At 36.5% G+C, this 16,756-nt stretch overlaps 1 non-coding gene and 1 pseudogene across 1 annotated transcript; one reads left to right on the forward strand and one right to left on the reverse strand.

The window, feature by feature from the left end:
• The first annotated feature begins 4,479 nt into the window (after positions 1-4,479).
• On the forward strand, positions 4,480-5,302 carry LOC118617308 (annotated as a pseudogene).
• A 10,284-nt stretch (positions 5,303-15,586) lies between these two features.
• On the reverse strand, positions 15,587-15,688 carry LOC118617943. The gene has a single exon (XR_004956900.1). It is a non-coding gene; the product is annotated as a U6 spliceosomal RNA (small nuclear RNA).
• Between the last annotated feature and the right edge of the window lie 1,068 nt (positions 15,689-16,756).

Genomic DNA, 16,756 nt, shown 5'->3' on the forward strand with positions numbered 1-16,756 from the left:
AGCACACCGAAAGCACCATGTCCAGGCGGATACATGGTAACAAGGCTATGTTAATTTTCATTTTCTCTGAGTACATAGAGTACTTTTGTTGGCTAATTCTAAGCAGGAGGAAGACTATACATTTCCCTAAAATTGTAAGTTAGCATTGATAATGCTCTAGAGCTGTTATGTGTTGTAACTTATTTGTGGTTTGCAAAACTTGTTATTAAGTTGTGACCTGCATTTTGTTGTTGTTGTTGTTAATGAAAGAACATAAACCAGAAAATTTCACAATGCATCCTACCTGGTAAAAATCAATTTTATTTTAGCTATATATGTGTGTGGAAGTGTGTGTTTGTATTTGTGTACTTGATCATTGAATAAAATGCATTTTCCTATGAGTTGCAGTTGCTGTTCTAGGAGTATCATTTTAGTACTAATGCCTTTCTACGCATTTAGATTTCCTGGAGACTTTCTTTTCACTTAATACTACTTATAACAAAAGAATTAACTTTACTTTGACTTTTGGTCTAATTAACGAGATATTTTTTAAAATTTCAGAGTACAGAGAAAGCCTATAGGTCCTCTGGATATTTCATTTAACATTCTAATACCACTTACTCTGACACCCAGGCTGTTAATAACATTTAAGGTTGGTTCAACCTCATACTAGTAGAAACATTATATGAAAATGTTTTTTCCTTTTTTTTTTTTATCCTCACCTGAGGATACTTTTCCATTTATCCTCAGTTAGAGTGTGAGGAAGGGGTGGGGAGGGGCAGAGACAGAGAGAGAGAGGAAGAGATGTGAGAGAGACACACCCATTGGTTGCCTCCCGCACATACCCTGACAGGTGGGGGGGTGAGCCTGCAACCCAGGTATGTGCCCTTGACCAGGAATCGAACCCATGACCCTTCACTGTCCAGGCCAATATTCCAACCACTGAGCCACACCAGCCAGGGCCATTTGTTAATATTCTTACCCACAAAACTAAAGCTTCACGAGGACAAGGACTGATGTGTATTTTATTTACCAATGTATGCCCAGTGCTTTGGGAAATCCTAGTAAATAGTATGAATTCAGTAAATATTTATGGACTAATTTTTTCCACAACTACCACTTATCATTTAGATGTTTCACATACTACTGTAAATTCTAGGTTATTTAACTTCTGTTCAGAGCCTTCTAATTGCTTCTCATCTCACTCCAGTTATAAGTTGAAGTCCTTACAGTGATCTCCCAGGCCTTATGCGATCTGCCTTTGCTCTGCCCTATCACTCTATCATCTAACAGTCAGCCCCAACTACTCTGTTCTAGCTAATCCTCAGAAATGCAACGTGTTCTTCTGCCTTAGGAACTTTGTACGTGATATTCCCTCTACTTGGAATGCTCTTGCCTTAGATATCTATGCGGTTTAATCCCTCATTTTCAGATCGTTCAAGTCATGATTTGTCATCTCAGTGAAGCCCTCTCTGGCCATTTTAAATTGTAGCCTCACCACCACCCACGCCATTCCTATTCCTCTTCCCTGCTTTACTTTTCTCCATGATACTTATCTCTGACACTTTACCAGTGTTTTCCCCAATACCCAGAGTAGTGCCGGACACATGGTAGGCACTTAAAACTTATTTATTGAATGAGTGAATTTAACTTATACTCACAGAGATGCATATTTGCAACAATGTAACCCATAACCTGAGTTGGTGGAGACTTAATATTTTTAAGTAATTTAAAAAGTTAATTAAGTTTATATCTTGCTCTGTTCTAAAAAATATTTGAAGTGGCTTCTAAAAATACATATAGTACAAAAGGATGAAAACACATAAAGAGAACAGCATGTAAAGTAATAGTAACATTAAACTGGGTAAAGTTATATAGAACATCCTCCATAGTGGTAAAGGCAGGTTGTAAATTTGACTCATTAAAGAGTTATCTTGTTCAGAACTGGTAATTGGACTGGAATCATAAATTTTTTTTCTGAGCCACAGGTCACAGACATTTGAGTCTTACAAAGGAACCCAGAAAAACTATTGGATTTAACTATAAAGTTGTGAAATTGGTCTTCTAGAATAACTTGCTTTCTGTATTAGGACATTTCTTATTGGTGTAAAAAATACACAGAATTGACAGCCTCTGCTTATATTATGTCCAGAACATTTCCAAGGTTGATTCAAACTTAGTAATTGGATATTTTTTAACGTCTGCTGTCAAAGATACCAACCAGCACATTAATTACTCTAGTTCAGTGGTTCTCAACCTTCCTAATGTCGTGACCCTTTCCTCATGTTGTGCTGACCCCCAACCATAAAATTATTTTTGTTGTTACTTCATAACTGTAATTTTGCTACTGTTATGTCTTAGGTGACCCCTATGAAAGGGTCATTCGACCCCCAAAGGGGTCATGACCCACAGGTTGAGAACCACTGCTCTAGTTTCTCCGACTTTAATCATGAGGTAGTATGAGATTCCACTGGTAGTGGCTTCCTTTGTTTTGAGGTAGATACTTGATGACTTAGAAATAGGTATTTTTGTTTTGCAATATATACATAGATCATCATGTTGTACACCTTAAACTAATACATGGTTATATGTCAGTTGTATTTCAAACTGGTTTTAATACAATTATCAGCTGAACTAGGATGGAGGACTGGGAGTAAAGCAGGTAACCTTTCACCAATATGGTGGCCAAAATCAGAGCTACACTGTGTGAAGTTAAATGGGATTATACAGTATATGAGTATATGTCTCTCCATGGGATATATACTTTTCTAATTCTTTTTTGTCTCCCCCCACCCCCACCTCTGTCATTTGAAACTGAGTCTGAGAATTGTGGAGACACCTGCAGGCCAGAGAGAAAGCAGGGCATGGACTGCAGAACTCAGTAAACTCTGCAGTACTTCACTAAACGAAGCTGGTATTTTGAGGCAAAAGATGAGAATATTTGCTAAGTGGTGTTCTGCTGGCAAAATATGCTCTTATTTGACTTTGACTTTATTTTTAACTTTTCTCTTTTCTACCTAAAGATAAACAGTACTTTTTGAAATCAAATCTTCTGTCCTGCCTCATTTTTCAGGGTTAAAGAGGGGAATTAAACCAATAGTAGACTTTTAGAGAAATAATGGAAATATGTTTTGTTTTTTAATTTTGCTCTACATATTTCAAGGGAAAAAAATGTGAGAAGACATAATAAGAATACCACAGAACCATTAAAAGGGACAGTTCTCATAAAGGGCAAATAATTTTACCAAAAGCATTATGAATAACAGGTTGCTGGTTAAATGATCATATTGGGTTATATTTAATATATAAGCATACATTATTCTAAGTAATTTAAAATGTATTAATTGAATGTGTTTTACATATTTACTGGAACTTTATGCCCATTTTTTAGAGAAATGGAACATCTTGTTATTTTGGTGTTTGATGAGTAACAGTAGAAACCTGAGAACAGACAGACAGAAGTCACAGTGTAAAAATAATGCAAAAGTCATCATATCTTCTAGCATAAGTGGTATAGAAGCAGAAAGATCTTGTTTTCAGTAAAAGTGTTGAAGAGGCAGAAAAAAAATATCTCCCAACGTCTTTGCTGACACAAATTTTGCTATAGTGTGGACAAAAGAAATATGTCCAGGCTTTTAACTCACTATTTCCCAACTGTGTTATTCAAAATGCTGACACAGCTAAAAAAAGACTCTAAACCAAAAAGGTTGTGTAATAAGTTTGGAAAATGTTGCATTCTGTTTTGGAAATTTATAACACATCTTTCAAACTTATCTGTTGCCAGAATACTTTTGCTCATTAGATCTTAATAGCCCTTAGAGTAGTGTATCAGGAAATATTGTTCTAGATTTTAAAATGTATTTAAAAATATATACATACATATACATATGTATAATAATATATTCTACAACAGTATTTGATATACTCTAAAACTAAGAAAATAAATCCTGATTATCAATAAAATTTTTGTTCAATATACTTAATGAATATATCTGTTAAAATATTAAAATTATTCCAAAGTTGGTACATATGTACTAAATTGAATGTGTGCTCATTAAATAATATGTGCAGTGCTGGTATAGACAATCACTATCTTTTCCTGCAAACACTTTCTTTACTTGGCGTCCAGGATATGACACCCTTTAGGCTTACCTCCTACTTCTCTGACTATTTCTTCTACCTACACTCATTTCTCTTGATGATCTCATCTAGTTTCAAGGCTTTAATACCATCTTTACTTTACTTTAAAACTGTTATCTCCGCCTTTCTGCTCCGAGCTGACTCTGAGGAGGGCAGTGTGGTCTGGACGGCGCAGCGGAGACCTCCACCCAGGACAGCTCCCCCCTCCCCGGGCCTCTCCCCTCTTGCCCGCCAGTCCCCTCGCCTCTTGGGCCTCTTGGGCCTCTTGGGCCTCTTCGATCTGATATAGTGGGCGGAGGTGAGAGCAGGCCCGGGGAGGCTGATTACTTCGAAGGAGAAGGAGCCGCATTCGCGATCTAGATGATAGAGGTACTCACAACAACGGCCTCTCAGAAACTGCTACACCACCTGAACACCCTGTTGAAACAGGAGCCAGAATGTCAGCCAAAGGGTGCGGCTGGAGGCTCATTGAATCTGCATACGAAAAGGCCTCAGGATGACTGCAAGACTAAGGGACTTTGCAGTCAAAGATCTTCTTAGTCTAACTCAGTTCTTCGGCTTCAACACAGAGACATTTTCTCTAGCTGTGAATTTACTGGACAGAGTCCTGTCCAAAATGAAGGTACAGCCCAGGCACCTTGGGTGTGTTGGACTAAGCTGCTTCTACCTGGCTGTAAAATCAGTAGAAGAGGAAAGGACTGTCCCATTGGCAAGTGACTTGATTCGAATAAGCCAGTATAGGTTCACAGTTTCGGACCTGATGAGAATGGTAAAGATTGTGTTGGACAAAGTGTGTTGGAAAGTCAAAGCTACTACTGCCTTTCAATTTCTGCAGCTTATTATTCACTCATTCAAGAGAACTTACCACTTGAAAGGAGGAATAGCCTTAATTTTGAAAGATTAGAAGCTCAACTTAAGGCATGCTACTGCAGGATTCTATTTTCTAAAGCAAAGCCTTCTGTGTTGGCATTGTCCATCATTGCATTGGAGATCCAAGCACAGAAGTGTATAGAGTTAACAGAAGGCACAGAATGTCTTCAGAAACATTCCAAGATAAATAGCAGAGATTTGACCTTCTGGCAAGAGCTCGTGTCCAAGTGTTTAACAGAATATTCATCAAACAAGTGCTCCAAACAAAAGGTCAGAAGTTGAAATGGATTGTTTCTGGGCGAACTGCACAGCAATTGAAGCATAGTCACTACAGAATAACCTACCTTCCAGCAATTCCTGAAACAGTCTCTTATTTGGATTATTGCAGCAGTGGAAACTCTTCTCTGAAGCCTTTTTCCATAATCCTGAAGGATGGATTACATAATGTTATAGTAGATTTAAGCTGTGAACCCTCAAAACATCACAACTGGATTAGTATTGATGTTCTCAGATTTGGGAAAACTGCCTAATTAACATTACGCTGTAGGGGAATTATGCTTAAATTTGAATTCACCTGAGGCATGTAAACAAAGCCAAGAACATAATATGAAATATTAACGAAAAGTCTGGGAAGGTAAACTGTGAATCTTCATTCCTAACATTGATCCAACTTTCTATATTGGGTCAGTATATTTAGGTGGTATTAAAAATGATAACCTACTTAATTTAAAATTTAAATTATGAGGTTTATATCAAAACCAATATATCACAAATGTACTTTTAAGACATTAGAAGGGTCACTATTTTGGGCAGTGAGCATGGTTTCTTAGCACCCATAATGTAATAGATTATCCAGAAATGTGGACTTTATTGCTACATCGAAATTACATTTAAATTTGAGGGCATTTTATATAAAGAAAAACTACATACCTACTAATTCTGGCATATTAATTTATTTTTAATACTTTTTCTAGAACACAGGTGATGTTTATGTCCAGGAAATAAAGTTCTTAGACACACACACACACACACACACACACACACACACACTAAAACTATTATCTCCAGCTTAGACTCTGAACTCCAAAACATTTTAACATTTCCATTTGTATGCTTAATATTCGTCTCAAACTTAACATGTTCAAAATTGAACTCCTCCTTTTGCTTTTCCTCAGCCTCTGGCAACTACTATTCTACTTTATATTTTTCAGAGTTTGACTGCTCTAGATATTTCATATCAGTGGAATCATGCAATATTTGTGACTGGTTTGTTTCCTTAGTATAATGTCCTTCAGATTCATCTACATTGTAGCATGTATATGTATATACCACATTTTCTTTATTCATTCATGGAGATTTAGGTTGCTTCCCCGTCTGGGCTAATGTGAATAATGTTGCAATGAATGGAAGTGCAAATACCTCTTATTGTTTAGGATATATACCCAGAAGTGGGATTCTGCCTCATATGATAGTTCCATACTTAATTTTTTAAAGAACTTTCATACAGTTTTCCAGAGCAGCTGCACCATTTTTACATTCCTACCAATAGTGCACAGTTTTATTTTCTCCACATCCTCACCAACACTTTTATTTTCTGTTTGTTTGTTTTTTATAGTGTTCTTTCTAACATGTGAGATAATATCTCATCGTGGTTCTGATTTGCATTTCACTGATAATTAGTGAATTAGAGGATCTTTTCATATGTTTCTTGGCCGTTTGTGTATCTTCTTTGGAGAAATGTCTATTCAAATTCTTTGCTCATGTCAAATTTGTTGTGGAGTTTAACTTTTTTTTTTTTTATATATTCTGGATATTAACTAACCCCTTATCATATATATGGTTTGCAAATATTGTCTCCCATTCTGTAGGTTTCTTTTTCACTCTGTTGATTGTTTCCTTTGCTATGCAGTTTTCTAAGTTTGATGCAATCCCATTTGTCTATGTTTGCCACTGTTGCCTTTACTTTTGGTGTCATATTCAAGAAATCACTGCCAAATAAAATGTCATGATTTTTCTTCATGTTGTCCTCCAGGAGTTTTATAGTTTCTGGTCTTTTGTTTAGTTATTTAATTTATTTTGAGTTAATATTTGTTTATGGTGTAAGGTAAAGGGTCCAACTTCAAAATTTTGCATGTGGATATCCAGTTTTTCCTATAATATTTGTTGAAGACACTACCCTTTCCCCATTGTGCAGCCTTTGCTCCCTTGTTAAGGATCATTTGACCATATAAGTGAGAGTTTATTTCTGGGTTTTCTTTTTTTTTCATTGGCCTAGATATCTGTCTTTATGCCAGTACCAAATTGTTTTGAGTACTGTAGTTTTGTAATAGATTTTGAAGTCAGGAAGTGTGAAGTGATTGCCTGGGAGAGGGGAGGTGGAGGGAGGTGAAAGAGGGTATGGGGGGATAAATGGTGATGGATGGAGACATGACTTGGGTGGCAAACACACAATACAGTGTACGGATGATGTATTATAGAATTGTGCACCTGAAACCTATATAATTTTGTTAACCAGTGTCACCCCAATAAATTCAATAAAAAGGAAAAAAATCAGTAGTGTTTGTATATACTAACAATGAACAATCTGAAAAGGAAATTAAGAAACCAATCCCATTTACAGTATTATCAAAAAGAATAAAATACTTAGGAATGAAGTATTCCTATGACAAAAGTATTCCTTGTAAAGAAGACAAAAGACTTGTACACTAAAAACTACAGATTATCCAATTGTTGGTGTATAATTGTTCATAGCAGACTCTTCTGATTCTTTTTATTTTATTTTTTAAAATTATTTTTTCTTTACTGATTTTCAGAGGGAGAGGGAGAGATAGAAACATCAATGAAAGAGAACATTGACTGGCCGCCTACAAAAGACTTGTACACTAAAAACTACAGATTATCCAATTGTTGGTGTATAATTGTTCATAGTAGACTCTTCTGATTCTTTTTATTTTATTTTTTTTTAATTATTTTTTCTTTACTGATTTTCAGATGGGGGAGGGAGGGAGAGGGAGAGATAGAAACATCAATGAGAGAGAACATTGCATGTCCCCCACTAGGAGTTGGGCGCATAACTTGGGCATGTACCCTGACCGGGAATCAAACCGGTGACCTCTTGATGCATGGGTGGATGCTCAACCACTTAGCCACGCTAGCCAGGCTCTTCTGATTCTTTTTATTTTCATGGTACCAGTTGTAATGTCCTCTTTCATTCAGATTTTTGTTATTAGTTTTCTTTTTTCTTCTTTTGTCTAGTTAAGAATGGTCATTTTTGTTGATTTTTTTTTAAACAGCTCTTAATTTTATTGATTTACTTTGATTGTTTTTCTATTCTATTGTTTATTATTGCATTAATCTTTATTATTTCCTTCCTTCTGCTAATTGGGTTTAGTTTGTTTTTTTCAAATACCTTGAGATGTAAAGTTGGGTTGTTGATTTGAGATCTTTTGTCTTTTTTATGTTGGTATTTACCACTGTGAACTCCTTTCTTAGTACTGCTTTTGCTGCATCCCATAAGTTTTGGTATGTTGTGTTTTCATTTTCATTTGTCTCATGATATTTTCTAATTTCTCATGTTATTTTTTCTTTGACCCATGGTTGTTCAAGAGTGTGTTGTTTAATTTCCATGTATTTGTGAATTTTCTCATTTGTATTTTTCAGCTCCAGAATTTTTTTTTAATACCTTCTATCTTTGTTGATATTCTCATTTTGTTCAAGCATCATTTTCCTGATTTTCTTTAGTTGTCTATCTGTGTTCTCTTGTAGCACATTGAGCATCTTTAAGAATTATTTTGCATTCTTTGTCAGGTAATTATAGACTGCCATTTCTTTGGGGTCGATTTTGGAGATTCATTTTGCTTCTTTGATTGGCTCTTGTTTCTCTGTTTCCTTTGCCTTGTTATTTTTTTGCTGGGATTTGTGCATTTGAAAAAACAGCCACCTCTTCCAGTTCTATGGACTGGTTTCATACAAAGGGATATTACCATCAATCAGCTCTACTGTAGATTCTGGGAACCTCTCAAACCTTATATGGAGATGCATTTTCTCCAGGCTTGCGTATATGCCTTCCCAATTGGAGAGGTTCATGAGTTTATATTTTTCAGGAGTTTGTAATCTCTTGCTCCCTCTGGTATTGGTCTGTGGTATTGCAGGTTTCCTGGGCTCCAGCTAGCCTCTGGCTTGTCCTTGCTCTAGGGGATCCAAAGTATGCCAGTTACCTTAGCACTCCAAGTCAGGTGAGACAGAAATCAGTCTCTCAGGCAGTCACCCAGAAAGCTGGAACATTACACATACATTTTACTCTTCTCTTTCCCTCCTGATGGAGAAGTTGTAAGTTGGGTATTTGCTCTGATCAGGATGAACTGTACCAGCTTGGAGGAAGGGCTATAACAGGTGAAATGAAATGGCTTACTTATCTATGTCTGCATGGCTGTTCTTGGCTTTGAGCTTTCCTGGGATACTATGACTTCTTAACTGGTTTATGGAGGCCACATACAAGCTTGTTAGACCATATGTTGTTGTTAAGTTCATTTCTCTGGGGAGAACTAGATCTGGGACTTCCCATTTTGCCATCTTGCTGACCCTCTATTGAGGAATGAGTTCTGGGGTTTCCTACATGACCATGTTTTCTCAACTCCAGTCATGTTGGATTAGGGCCCAGCCTATTTCAGTATGACCTCGTCTCAACTTGGTTACATCTGTGAAGAACCTACTTCCAAATAAAGTCACATTCGCAGATACCAGGGGTTAGGACTTCAACTTACCTTTTGGGGGACACAAATGCACTTACAGTAGCTTCCAATGGTGCTCATAAAAGATTGAGGGCAAGACAGAAGATTGGAGAGAGCAGTGTTTCAGGACACAGTTACAAAACCCTTCTACCTTACCAATCATTCTCTCATATGAAGCAAAAATATTAATGCACTGGAAGAGGGACAGGAAGCCTTTCTGGTTTCAGGGTCCAGGCAAAGTTTCACTGGAGGTCAGGTAAAAGCAAAAGCTTCTGCCCTGGGAGGTAGGGGGTGCAGGAACCTCTCTACCAGTAGCTGCTGCTGCCTTATGTTTAGTGTGGGATATGGGGTGCTAGAGAGTGATTTGCAGTGTTCTTTCACAAATACAAGGTAGTGTTTCACTGCCATAGGGTTGGGGTGGGGTGCAGAAAGCCCCATTCTCAAGGCCTCAGTGCCTAAGGCCTGCCTAAGATTGAGGCTGGACTAAGAGAACCAAGGCAGTTAGCACTGAGTAACAAACATCAGCAGTCTGCCACTTAGGGCGGGGCAGCAATACTGTGTCATATGTGACACAGGCATATAGTGACTACTGAAAGCTGAGGGTGGAGTAGGAACCCTGAGTAAATTCCTTAAGTATCCTATGTTCTATCTACACCAGCAATTTTCAACTAGTGTGTCACAAGAATTTTTTAAACGTGCAGTACCTGACTGTTTAGTTAAGGGGCACTGACCTTTTTTCCCTTAGATTGTCAAATTTAAAAATTATGACAGCCAACACAATAATAGCTGTCTGGTGTGAATGAATCAAAATTAAACCTATTTCTTTGTCAAATTGGCAAAAATTATAACGTATTTTTTTGCTGTTCCGTGGAATTTTAGTAATTAGTTTATGTGAGCCATGAGATGAAAAAGGTTTAAAATTGCTACTCTACACTAAGGACAAAATAGCAGCTGCCCGCTGCTGGAGAAAGGTACACAGAAGCTAACTATAGCAACAATAAAGCAATAAACACAGCTCAACTACTGACTAGATAATCTCTCTGAAATTTCAGTTCTCATGTCGGCTGAACAGAAGAATAAGCCTGCCCATTTTCAAGAGTAACTATTCTTTTATATAGTTTGTATGGTCAGTCTATAGACAATGTCTGGCATTCAGGCAAAAATTACAAAATACGTGAAAAACAACAACCCATTTTCAAGAGATAAGGCAATCAATAGACCCAGACCCAGAGATGACTCATGTTGAAACTATTAGACAGGGACTTTAATTGTGATCAATGTATTAAAGAATCTAGTAGAAAAGGTGGGGTAATATGCATGAATAGATGAGGAGTTTTAGCAGAGAAATATAAATTATAAAAAGAGTCAGGACCAAGCTGCAGAATAAGGAGCATGTGATTGAGGCCCTGTGCAGAGCCAAGTTCAAGTTTCCTGGCCACCAGAAGATCCACATCTCTAAGAAGTGGGGCTTTACTAAATTTAATGCAGATGAATTTGAAGACATGGTGGCTGAAAAGCGCTCATCCCAGATGGCTGTGGGGTCAAATACATCCCTAACCATGGTCCCCTGGACAAGTGGCAGGCACTGCACTCATGAGAGCCTCAGTGCTGCCCCCTCCTTACACCCACCAATAAATCCTACTTCCTGAAAAAAAATTATAAAAAGAGTAAAATAGACATACTAAAATAAAAAATATGACATCCTAGGTGAAGAACTCCTTTGACAGGCTTATCAACACACTGGACACAGCTGAGCAATGAATACATGAACTTGAAAATAGGTCAATAGAAATTGTCCAAATTGAAGCACGGAGGGAAAAAATTATGTGAAAAGAAAAAGGAGTGGAAAAGTATGGCATAACTTTTCAAGTATCTAGTTATTCCTGTTGATGGACAGAGAAAGTCAGCACCTGCCCCTATGCTGTCATTGCCATTTCTCTTCATTCATGTTTGTGTTCCTTAACCTGTTAACTGGGGAATTCCCTTTTTACTGTATGCAACGTTTGACGTATTTATACGTCCCGCTCGGTTAACAGGTTAATGCTTCTTCTAGCTTCTTTCTGCTTCTGACTTTCACAATGGTGAGGGAAAGCTACACCCAACTTTCTAGAAGAAAGCAAGGTTCTTTCGCGGAACTTAAAGACTACTTCCTAGGAGTTCAGTGAGAAGGTGCTTTGAATTAAACTGTGTCTCAAAATTATGTCTCTAAAGAGCCCCATCCAGTGGTATCTGGATATGACTGGTGCCTTATTTTTCTTCTCTTTTAGAATGAGTTTCCTAGGAATATCCCTACTCCAAATAGTAGTATCATTTGCTTCCTCCCTCTTTTTTTTGAGAATGTTAGTCTTTCAATCCCAGGTGTTTGCTGTCAGCCCCAGAGACATCTTTACTCATTTTTTTTGACAGCCAAGGAAGATCCTGAGGCCCACCGATGTTCCCTGATGTTTCACAGAAGACTCCAGGCACTGTTATAAATTAGTGTAGAAATATTCTAGGAAACATATTTAAAAAGCATCCTCCCTCTACTCTTTCTCCATTCACTCATTTACCCTTCATCTCAACCTCTGAAACACCCATATAACCCTTAACTTTTTCACAAAAATTAAGATTGTGAAATGTTTAATTTTTTCCTGTCCTGAAACAGCTTTTGAGAGTAAGATAGATGACGGGGCTCAAATTCCAGGGCCTCTTATTGTACCTTCACCTTCTGAAAATGAGGGAGAGCAGTGCCAAGGTTGAAACTAGAGGTGTGACCTAGATTGGGGAAATATTTTGTTTCTTTTCTAAATCATGCCCACTGTTGCTTATGACTGTATTGATTTTAGGTGGTTTAGGCTTAGTTTCATAACCACCTCACACTGGAAAAAACAGATTTTCCATAAGCCTTTTCACAATAAACTAGAAATAGCTTCCTCTTGATGAAAATAGATATTTTAGAAGTGTCCAAGTAAAGCAAAACCAAAAAATGTATTATATCATCTAGATTTTAAGGTAGTTATAGGAATGTAACAGGGATTAATTGTGGACTGAGATTCCCATTTTATTATGATATATTCAGTGTTTGACATACTTAAAAATTGTCCTGTCTTTGAAAGCCTGAAGCTGTATCAAGAGTAAATTTCATGAATTAGGTAAATATGTGAAGTTTTTCTACATATAATTGATCCTATAAATACATAATATCATATATATTTAAATTTTATCTTTTCTTAAATGGCCTGAGGTGAGGAGGGGAGCCTTTCATTTCTTATAAAGTTTATTTGTTCATCTGTGATATCCAAGTTTAAGGTGCAGGACTGATGCCACTTGGCATACCATTCTAATGTATCATGTGAAAGTAGTTTCTGTTTGAAACTTCCAAATAGATTCTCCAGAACTGACGGGGAATTCCAGCAAGGTCACTCACCCATAGAACTTTAAAGAAGAAGAAAACAAACAAAAGGGAAAAAATTGCCTTTGTGTAAACATTAACTGCTTTTCAGTGGCTCCTTTTTTAATATTAAAGGGAGAGCAAAAGCTGGGTTTCTTTTATATTTTAAATAAGAAATAGTAAATTTAATTTATTTGGAGGTAAAGTATATATCTTTGTGGTCTATTAGATCTCTTCTGGATTGGCAAAATATCTAATGCTTAGAAAAATGGCTGTCCATGGTCTAGCCCTGAAAATACAAGGAGACAGTACAGGCATGAATTCTTAAAAAGGATTTCATTGTATTTTCCTTGGTAGTTATATCGGTTGAAACAGACCCAGTTCTTGCACTTGAAGCTTTATAAACCTGCCCTTAAATGACATCAACAAACAGACAGGCATTTGACTAAACAAACATTGCTGGATATACATGATGAATTAAAGAATTGTCATTCTGTAAATGTCTTTTGTGTTGTCTAAATACACAATGAAACATTGACTGTTTAGAAAATAGCAAGAGGAGTTATTCATCCATAGGCTGGCGGTTTATTCAGTCCTGATTCTTTAACATATTTATTTAATGTTAAAATGTGCATATATGGGGCCTCATAAAATGACAGCATAAAATGAATTTAGTTTTAATTTTAATTATTATATAACTTTCAGATCTTTTATTGTTGCAGTTGTGTCTGAGTTGGTAGAGCCTTTATGAAAGGTTCAGTATCTGACCTGTGGGGGTCCTTAGAATTTGGTGCTCTCTGTCCCTCGTGTTCCATGTACCTCATACTATTGCAGAGATAGCAGATGTATTCGCTGTCTACCTCTGGACGAAGTAGGGCTTTTCTAAAAGATGTTTATTAAGCATTGAGTAGATTCAAAATATTTATAAAATATCTTTAAGGCTTATTGGAATAATTATATAGAGATTATATGTGTACCTACAGCTCAGTTCAAAAATAGTAATATTACCATTACCTCTAGAATCTCCTGTGTACTTTTCTCTGATCCCAAACTTTTCTTGCTCCCTTAGAGGTAACCAAAGTTCTGAATTTTGTGTTAATAATCGGTTGCTTTTTTCAATGCTTTTATCATGTCTGTGTAATCCTAAACAGTTTATTGATTGATTTTATGTGTTTTTGAACTTTATAAAAATGGAATTATATTGTATGTATTTTTCTGGGACTTACTGGTTTGTTTTTTTTTCAATATTGTAGTCTTAGATTTATCCATGTCCATGCATATAGCTATTGCTCATTAGTTTTCACTGCGTTATAGTATTGCATTGTGTGAGCATTCCAGAACTTATTAGCAGATGAATTGATTGATAGACATTTGGGATATTCTCATTTTAATTATCACAAATATTGCTCCTATATATACATATATCTCTGTATATGTATCTGCCATACATATGCAAGGACTTCTGTATTGATGTTGTCTAACCTTTTTCACATCATAGCACACATAGAAAATGATAAGTAATATTTGTACAATACACTGCATTAAAGAAGCTCTCTCTCTGGCCTGGGGGGAGATCCATATCTGGGCATACCTACAATCCATTCATTGCATACTCGGGAACCATAGCACAATAGTTGGGGAGCTCTGCTAGGGTGTGTGCCTGGGAGTTGAATTGCTGGTTTTATGAACATGCTTCTTCAACTTTTCTAAGTAACAACAAATTGCAGACTTCTACTAATCTCATGATTATGATGGTCAAGTAGGAAAAAAAAGAATTTATTATCCCCTAGGATAGTGACTGAGCTTTGCTTTCTCAAAACACAATAATGTCCAAATTCCTTTAACATGTGACAGCAGAGATTTACAAGGTGATAGACAATGTTAAGAAGTGACAACGGGCCCTCACAGTTGTTATTCCTTGTGAAAGCCAACACCCTAGGCTGGATGAAAACCTGTGAGAGCTGCAGTTCTGTCTTCCACGTTTAGTGTTGCACTAGTTTTTTATTTCTAGGCCCCAAGTGATACTCTCAGACAGTGTATATAAGACGGAGCAATGAGGGCTAATTGCTATAAAACTTTTAGTTTAGAAACCCAAACATTTAGAAAAGAAGCTGGTTTGTTTGATCATTTGTAAAATTGGGTTTCTTTAAACAGTGAAAATTCCTATCAGAATTAACAGTAGAATAATAAATGATTATGATATTACTCTGTCTACTTAGATGACATCAGACTAGACAATCGATGTTAGAAAATTTACTAACCCAACATATTTTTCCCATGACATTTTCAAGAAGCTCCTGTATATTACTTACTGTTACTAATTTAATGGCTTCATACAAAAGATGCAAAAGAAATTTTTACTTGGTGGAAACACTGCCTTGTGGCCTGTAGGACGAGGCTGTTCGAAATTAGATGGAAAATATCAGAACAAGGCTTTCAGATTTACACTTAGCCTGTTTATGAAGACCTAATGCCAAAATAGGATTTTATTTTATCTAAAAATATGGAATGCTTCACGAATGTGTGTGTCATCCTTGCGTAGGGACCATGCTAATCACTCTACCATTCCAATTTTAGTATAGTGCTGCCCAGACGAGCACCCAAAGTAGTATTTTAATTTACTTTGCAGAAAATTGCATATAAAAACTGCACTTCCATTTTACTGGTATATTGTGCCCTACATATAAGTCAGGGTTTCAGCTCTTTCTGTATAATTAGAATTTGAAGCACAGTCACCAATTCTTGTGTTAATACTTGTGTTTACAGTATGTGTGTTCATGTGCACCATGTACAGTAGTCTCCTCCCCCTATCCTTGGATGCCTGAAATTGCAGATAGTGTTGAACCCTGTATACAGTAAGTCTTTACCTAATGTCGTCGATAGGTTCTGTAACTTTAAGCAAAAAGATGTATAACGAAATTAATTTTACGATAGGCTAGTTGATATAAACAAGAGTTAACTTCCTATGGCATCTCATCTACATTACAATGAAACAACACTGAACAAAATGATGTTATTCAAGGACTTGCTATATACTATTTTTTTCTATACATACACACCTATGATAAAGTTCAATTTATAAATTAGGTACAGTAAGAGGTTAACAACATTAACTAATAATAAAATAGAACAATTATAACAATATACTGTAATAAAAATTATGTAAATGTGGTTTCTCTCAAAATATGTTATTGTAGTATACTCACCTTTTCACTTAAAGGAAGCACTTTATGGCTTCTCTTTGGCATATCTGAATTGCCAGCAATGCTACTCTTGTGCTTTGGAGCCATTATTTAGTAAAATAAGGGCTACCTGAACACAAGCACTGCGATACTGAGACAGTTGATCTGACAACCCAGATGGCTTCTAATTGACTAACAGGCAGGTAGCTGTACAGCATGGATATGCTGGACGAAGGGGTGATTCACGCTCTGGGCAGGACTGAGTGGGATGGTACAAGATTTCATCACACTGCTCATGACAGCGTGCACCTTAAAACTTATGAAAAATTTATTTATGTAGATTTTCATGTAATATTTTTGGACCACAGTTAACTGTGGGTAACTGAAATTGCAGAAAGTAAAATTACAGATAACGGGGAACTACTGTATACACATATGTATGTGTAGATGCACACATACCACACATATGTACATATAGTCTATGT

This window comes from Molossus molossus, unplaced genomic scaffold (assembly GCF_014108415.1).
Source record: "Molossus molossus isolate mMolMol1 unplaced genomic scaffold, mMolMol1.p scaffold_m16_p_5, whole genome shotgun sequence".
NCBI classification, from domain to species: Eukaryota; Metazoa; Chordata; class Mammalia; order Chiroptera; family Molossidae; genus Molossus; species Molossus molossus.